Raw genomic sequence first — 7,500 nt, forward strand, 5'->3', positions numbered from 1 at the left:
CGGACACGACTCGCCTGATCGTTCGAGAGGTAGGTGCCGAGAGGTACGCCGCCGTGTGCGGAAGGAAGCAACAACGACTGGCCGCCACGGGCGTGACCTCTCGCGCCCGAGAATCTGCTCTCGGCCAAGGCTTTCGGCGCTCGCACGACACTTGCAACCAGCCGGCGTGCGGCGCCTGACTTCAATCAGGTTTCTGGGAACGCCCCGACATGTGCCTCTGTGCAACCCGTTAACCGTGACACATGCGACTGCAACCCAAGGGAACCAGGCACGGGGAACGCCGCCGCCCCGCGTCGCCTGAAAACAGACTTGGGCACCCTGGCCTCCAGGTTGTGCCGAAAACAAGACAAGAGGTGCCCAGTCACAAGGCTAAACCTCGACAGACATTTTATAATGTGTCTTCTACCATATATGTCTGTCTCTTCTTGAATTATTGTACAAGGATATATATATATATAATTGTGTCTTTGTTTTCTCGCCATTAAAAACTTTGTAAGTGTTTCTCTCTCGCCACAGAAAAAAACACTTTGTCTGTTTTTTTTACAAGTATGTTTCTCACACAAGAGTTCACAGAAACACATTGTTTGTATCAGAGTTACCGCCGGCTCGGACTCTGACCGATTTTTAGGCCGGCAAATGAGTTCGAAAAGTCCGTCAAAATTGTTGCTAAAACCCCTTGAGGACTTCCGAGTGCTCATTGGTAAGGCCTTCGATTTGAAATCGGGACCGTACCTCAAAGTAGCACTTTCCTGGGTACTTTCAAAGTGCTACCGCTGCCAGAAAATGTTCTAAAAATCGTGTTCCCCGAAAATCTCCGGGCACCCCGCCAACCCCTCGTGACGCCAAATGCAAATGGCAAATCGGCGGGAGGTCGCCCGGTAGTCCATCCGAGGGAAGGCGCTCCAAATCCCCGCAAATCGACTTTTTCAAAACCTCATCGGCACTACCGAGGGCAAGTGGTTAACCAGCTGTCCGAGACACTCGACCACAAATGCAAGTGGCAGCTCGGCGGGACCAATCCACTCCACCTTAGCGGGAACACCCCCACTGTGTCCCCGGTACCACGGCTGGACACGACCTCATACACTTCCGAGGGCAAGTGATTAACTAACGGTAGGGTGCACTTTTCATATATGCACGTGCCCCATCGGCGGGACCAATCCACTCCTCCGTTCCGCTCTCCTGCAACCTTGGCCCCGGTAAAGCGGCGGCACAGGACCTCATAGACCTCCTGGAAGTCGCCAGAGGCTAAGTCCGACTGGTTTATGACTTGCCACTGCCTGGACCTGCCCCCACAGGCTAAGTCCGACTGGTTTATGACTTGCCACTGTCTCCACCTCCCTCCACAGGCTAAGTCCGACTGGTTTATGACTTGCCACTGTCTCCACCAGCCTCCACAGGCTAAGTCCGACTGGTTTATGATTTGTTTATGACTTGCCACTGTCTCCACCTTCCCTCCACAGGCTAAGTGCGACTGGTTTATGACTTGCCACTGTCTCCACCAGCCTCCACAGGCTAAGTCCGACTGGTTTATGATTTGCCACTGTCTCCACTGGTTCATGACTTGCCACTGCCTGGACCTGCCTCCACAGGCTAAGTCCGACTGGTTTATGACTTGCCACTGTCTCCACCAGCCTCCACAGGACAAGTCCGACTGGTTTATGATTTGCCACTGTCTCCACTGGTTCATGACTTGCCACTGCCTGGAACTGCCTCCACAGGCTAAGTCCGACTGGTTTATGACTTGCCACTGTCTCCACCAGCCTCCACAGGCTAAGTCCGACTGGTTTATGATTTGCCACTGTCTCCACTGGTTCATGACTTGCCACTGCCTGGCCCTGCCTCCACAGGCTGAGTCCGACTGGTTTATGATTTGCCACTGGTTCATGACTTGCCACTGCCTGGACCTGCCTCCACAGGCTGAGTCCGACTGGTTTATGATTTCCCACTGGTTCATGACTTGCCACTGCCTGGACCTGCCTCCACAGGCTGAGTCCGACTGGTTTATGATTTGCCACTGGTTCATGACTTGCCACTGCCTGGCCCTGCCTCCACAGGCTGAGTCCGACTGGTTTATGATTTGCCACTGGTTCATGACTTGCCACTGCCTGGACCTGCCTCCACAGGCTGAGTCCGACTGGTTTATGATTTGCCACTGGTTCATGACTTGCCACTGCCTGGACCTGCCTCCACAGGCTTAAGTCCGACTGGTTTATGACTTGCCACTGTCTCCACTGGTTCATGACTTGCCACTGCCTGGCCCTGCCTCCACAGGCTGAGTCCGACTGGTTTATGATTTCCCACTGGTTCATGACTTGCCACTGCCTGGACCTGCCTCCACAGGCTGAGTCCGACTGGTTTATGATTTCCCACTGGTTCATGACTTGCCACTGCCTGGACCTGCCTCCACAGGCTGAGTCCGACTGGTTTATGATTTGCCACTGGTTCATGACTTGCCACTGCCTGGCCCTGCCTCCACAGGCTGAGTCCGACTGGTTTATGATTTGCCACTGGTTCATGACTTGCCACTGCCTGGACCTGCCTCCACAGGCTGAGTCCGACTGGTTTATGATTTGCCACTGGTTCATGACTTGCCACTGCCTGGCCCTGCCTCCACAGGCTGAGTCCGACTGGTTTATGATTTGCCACTGGTTCATGACTTGCCACTGTCTCCACCAGCCTCCACAGGCTAAGTCCGACTGGTTTATGATTTGCCACTGTCTCCACCAGCCTCCACTGGTTCATGACTTGCCACCGACTCGGCCAGCCTCCCCAGGCGAAGCGCGGGCGTTTGGTGACAATTCCAAGGCAGACCAAGGCAAACACGGCCCCTTGCGCGGCGGGGAGCCGTGCCCGGCCTCGGCGGGGCGTCGGGCCGCCGTTTGGAGCGCCGGCCGAAAACCCGAAAAAAGGGCGAAAATCGGAAAGAATTCGCGCCCGATCGGGCCGAGCGGCCGGCGGGGCGGCAGCCCGGGTCGGTCTCCGCAGACCTGGAGGCTCGAGGGGACCTTTCCGACCAAAGTCCATTTCTCGATTTTCCACCTCCTACCAATCTGCAGGTACCCCGCCAACCCCTCGGGACGCCAAACGCAAATGGCAAATCGGCGGGAGGGCGCCCGGTAGTCCATCCGAGGAAGGCGCTCCAAGTCCCCGCAGATCGGCTTTTTCAAAACCTCATCGGCACTACCGAGGGCAAGTGGTTAACCAGCTGTCCGAGACACTCGACCACAAATGCAAGTGGCAGCTCGGCGGGACCAATCCGCTCCCTTTAGCGGGAACACCCCCACTGTGTCCCCGGTACCACGGCTGGACACGACCTCATACACTTCCGAGGGCAAGTGATTAACTAACGGTAGGGTGCACTTTTCATATATGCACGTGCCCCATCGGCGGGACCAATCCACTCCTCCGTTCCGCTCTCCTGCAACCTTGGCCCCGGTAAAGCGGCGGCACAGGACCTCATAGACCTCCTGGAAGTCGCCAGAGGCTAAGTCCGACTGGTTTATGACTTGCCACTGCCTGGCCCTGCCTCCACAGGCTAAGTCCGACTGGTTTATGATTTGCCACTGGTTCATGACTTGCCACTGCCTGGCCCTGCCTCCACAGGCTGAGTCCGACTGGTTTATGACTTGCCACTGCCTGGACCTGCCTCCACAGGCTAAGTCCGACTGGTTTATGACTTGCCGCTGCCTGGACCAGCCTCCACAGGCTAAGTCCGACTGGTTTATGACTTGCCACAGTCTCCGCCAGACTCCACTGGTTCATGACTTGCCACCGCCTCGACCAGCCTCCCCAGGCTAAGTCCGAGCGTTGCGGTGGCCATGCCAGTGCCGACGAGGTCTGATCCGGTCCCTCGCGCTCCGGGGAGCCGTGCCCGGCCTCGGCGGGGCGTCGGGCCGCCGTTTGGAGCGCCGGCCGAAAACCCGAAAAAAGGGCGAAAATCGGAAGAAATTCGCGCCCGATCGGGCCGAGCGGCCGGCGGGGCGGCAGCCCGGGTCGGTCTCCGCAGACCTGGAGGCTCGAGGGGACCTTTCCGACCAAAGTCCATTTCTCGATTTTCCACCTCCTACCAATCTGCAGGTACCCCGCCAACCCCTCGTGACGCCAAACGCAAGTGGCAGACCAGCGGGACGGACCACCGGTAGTCATGCCGGGAATGAGGTCTCGGCGTCGGCATAAGGTGGGTGGATCGGACCCCATCCGGCCTACGGTTCTTTTTCAAAACGGCGCCCCCGGCCCCCGCCGGCGGCGGCCTTGGCGGCCGGGTGGGCGCCCCTCCTCGAATCGCCACCCTGCCCCGGGGTGAGCCGCTTCGCCGCCGCCCGGCGCCGTCAACAACCTTGTCCTGGTTTATGACTTGTCACCGCCGCTGGTTTATGACTTGTCACCGCCGCTGGTTTATGACTTGTCACCGCCGCTGGTTTATGACTTGTCAGCACCGGCGGACGGCCTCTCGCCGCCCTTTGGACGCCCCGGCGGCGGACCGTGACCCCCCACGGCTGGCCCGCGCGGGGCCCGCCACCCGCCCAAGGGGCGCCCCCTGCCGTTCGCCCACCTAACGCACGGCTGGAACAGCACCAAGCCCCGCAGCCGGCCAACGGCGGCACACACTGACCGCAGCCCACCGGAGGCACGTCGGGCCGTGGCCGTACCCCGCCCGACAGCGCCCCCTGCGGGCCACGGACCAGGCGGACGTTGGGACGAGACGATCCCCGGCCGAGGCGCTCTCTGAGCCCGCCAGGGACCGGTGCACCGCCGGCGGACGCTGCACCCGGTACACGAGCGCCCTCTGCCCGCCGGGGACCGGTGCACCGCCGGGGGAGTCTGCACCGGGCCCAGGAGCTCCCTCTGCCCGCCAGGAACCGGGGGGACCGCCGGCGGAGGCTGCACCGGGCCCAGCAGGTCACTCTGCCCGCCAGGGACCGGGGGGACCGCCGGCGGAGGCTGAGCCCGGCCCAGGAGCTCCCTCTGCCCGCCAGGAACCGGGGGGACCGCCGGCGGAGGCTGAACCCGGCCCAGGAGGTCACTCTGCCCGCCAGGGACCGGGGGGACCGCCGGCGGAGGCTGCACCGGGCCCACGAGCTCCCTCTGCCCGCCAGGGACCGGGGGGACCGCCGCCGGAGGCTGCACCCGGCCCAGGAGCTCCCTCTGCCCGCCAGGGACCGGGGGGACCGCCGGCGGAGGCTGCACCCGGCCCAGGAGGTCCCTCTGCCCGCCAGGGACCGGGCGGACCGCCGGCGGAGGCTGCACCGGGCCCAGGAGGTCCCTCTGCCCGCCAGGGGCCGGGGGGACCGCCGCCGGAGGCTGCACCGGGCCCAGGAGCTCCCTCTGCCCGCCAGGGGCCGGGGGGACCGCCGCCGGAGGCTGCACCGGGCCCAGGAGCTCCCTCTGCCCGCCAGGGACCGGGGGGACCGCCGGCGGAGGCTGCACCGGGCCCAGGAGCTCCCTCTGCCCGCCAGTGACCGGGGGGACCGCCGCCGGAGGCTGCACCCGGCCCAGTAGCTCCCTCTGCCCGCCAGGGACCGGGGGGTCCTCCGGCGGAGGCTGCACCCGGCCCAGGAGGTCCCTCTGCCCGCCAGGGACCGGGGGGACCGCCGGCGGAGGCGGCACCGGGCCCAGGAGCTCCCTCTGCCCGCCAGGGACCGGGGGGACCGCCGCCGGAGGCTGCACCCGGCCCAGGAGCTCCCTCTGCCCGCCAGGGACCGGGGGGTCCGCCGGCGGAGGCTGCACCCGGCCCAGGAGGTCCCTCTGCCCGCCAGGGACAGGGTGTAACGCCGGCGGAGGCTGCCTCCGGCCCAGGAGGTCCGTCTGCCCGCCAGGGACCGGGGGGACCGCCGAGGAGTCTCTGCCCGTCCCAGATACTCCCTATCCCTACCCCTAACCGTATCCCTAACCCTATCGCCTAACCCTAACCCTATCCCTAACCCTAACCCTAACCCTATCCCTAACTCTAACCCCATCGCCTAACCCTAACCCTATCCCTAACCCTATCCCTAACCCTAACCCTATCCCTAACCCTAACCCTATCCCTAACCCTAACCCTATCCCTAACGCTAACCCTAACCCTATCCCTAACCCTAACCCTAACCCTAACCCTATCCCTAACCCTAACCCTAACCCTATCCCTAACCCTATCGCCTAACCCTAACCCTATCCCTAACCCTATCGCCTAACCCTAACCCTAACCCTAACCCTATCCCTAACCCTAACCCTATCCCCTAACCCTAAACCTATCCCTAACCCTAACCCTAACCCTAGCTCTAACCCCATCGCCTAACCCTAACCCTATCCCTAACCCTAACCCTATCCCTAACCCTAACCCTAACCCTAACCCTAACCCTATCGCCTAACCCTATCCCTAACCCTAACCCTATCCCTAACCCTAACCCTAACCCTATCCCTAACCCTAACCCTATCCCTAACCCTAACCCTATCGCCTAACCCTAACCCTATCCCTAACCCTAACCCTATCGCCTAACCCTAACCCTATCCCTAACCCTAACCCTATCGCCTAACCCTAACCCTATCCCTAACCCTAACCCTATCCCTAACCCTAACCCTAACCCTATCCCTAACCCTAACCCTAACCCTATCCCTAACCCTAACCCTAACCCTATCCCTAACCCTATCGCCTAACCCTATCCCTAACCCTAACCCTATCCCTAACCCTATCGCCTAACCCTAAACCGAACCCCAACCGCAACCCCCAACACCAAAAGGCACCGGGCCGTAAGCCTGCACCCGCACCGGCAGTGCCCTAGCCCCCTCGGGGAAGAAGGGACTCCGTCTCCACACCGCACCCGCCCCAGCTGCGCTCTCTCCCCGCCACCGCCGAAGGCACACGATTTGAACCGCTCCTCCCGTCCGGGGAAGCACACTCGGCAGCACGCCAACCTCCTTCCCAACGGGACCAGGACCGAAGGGCACACAGACCCTCCACCACCCCACCAACGTGACCCCAAGCCCGGGCACCCCCTTCAAATTCGCCCGCTGGGACGTGTATTAAGCCCGGCAACAGTTATTCAAGCAAAACCGCAGCCGCAAGTTGAAGTGACAACTCATTAACCAAAACAATATTGGGCAAGTCATAAACCACTTTCCACTCTGGACAAGTCATAAACCAGTTTCCTCTCTGGACAAGTCATAAACCAGTTGGACAAGTCATAAACCACTTTCCTCTTTGGACAAGTCATAAACCAGTTTCCTCTCTGGACAAGTCATAAACCACTTTCCACTCTGGACAAGTCATAAACCAGTTTCCTCTCTGGACAAGTCATAAACCAGTTGGACAAGTCATAAACCACTTTCCTCTTTGGACAAGTCATAAACCAGTTTCCTCTCTGGACAAGTCATAAACCAGTTGGACAAGTCATAAACCAGTTTCCACTCTGGACAAGTCATAAACCAGTTGGACAAGTCATAAACCACTTTCCTCTTTGGACAAGTCATAAACCAGTTTCCTCTCCGGACAAGTCATAAACCAGTTGGACAAGTCATAAA

This window comes from Scyliorhinus torazame, unplaced genomic scaffold, assembly GCF_047496885.1.
Source record: "Scyliorhinus torazame isolate Kashiwa2021f unplaced genomic scaffold, sScyTor2.1 scaffold_1192, whole genome shotgun sequence".
NCBI classification, from domain to species: Eukaryota; Metazoa; Chordata; class Chondrichthyes; order Carcharhiniformes; family Scyliorhinidae; genus Scyliorhinus; species Scyliorhinus torazame.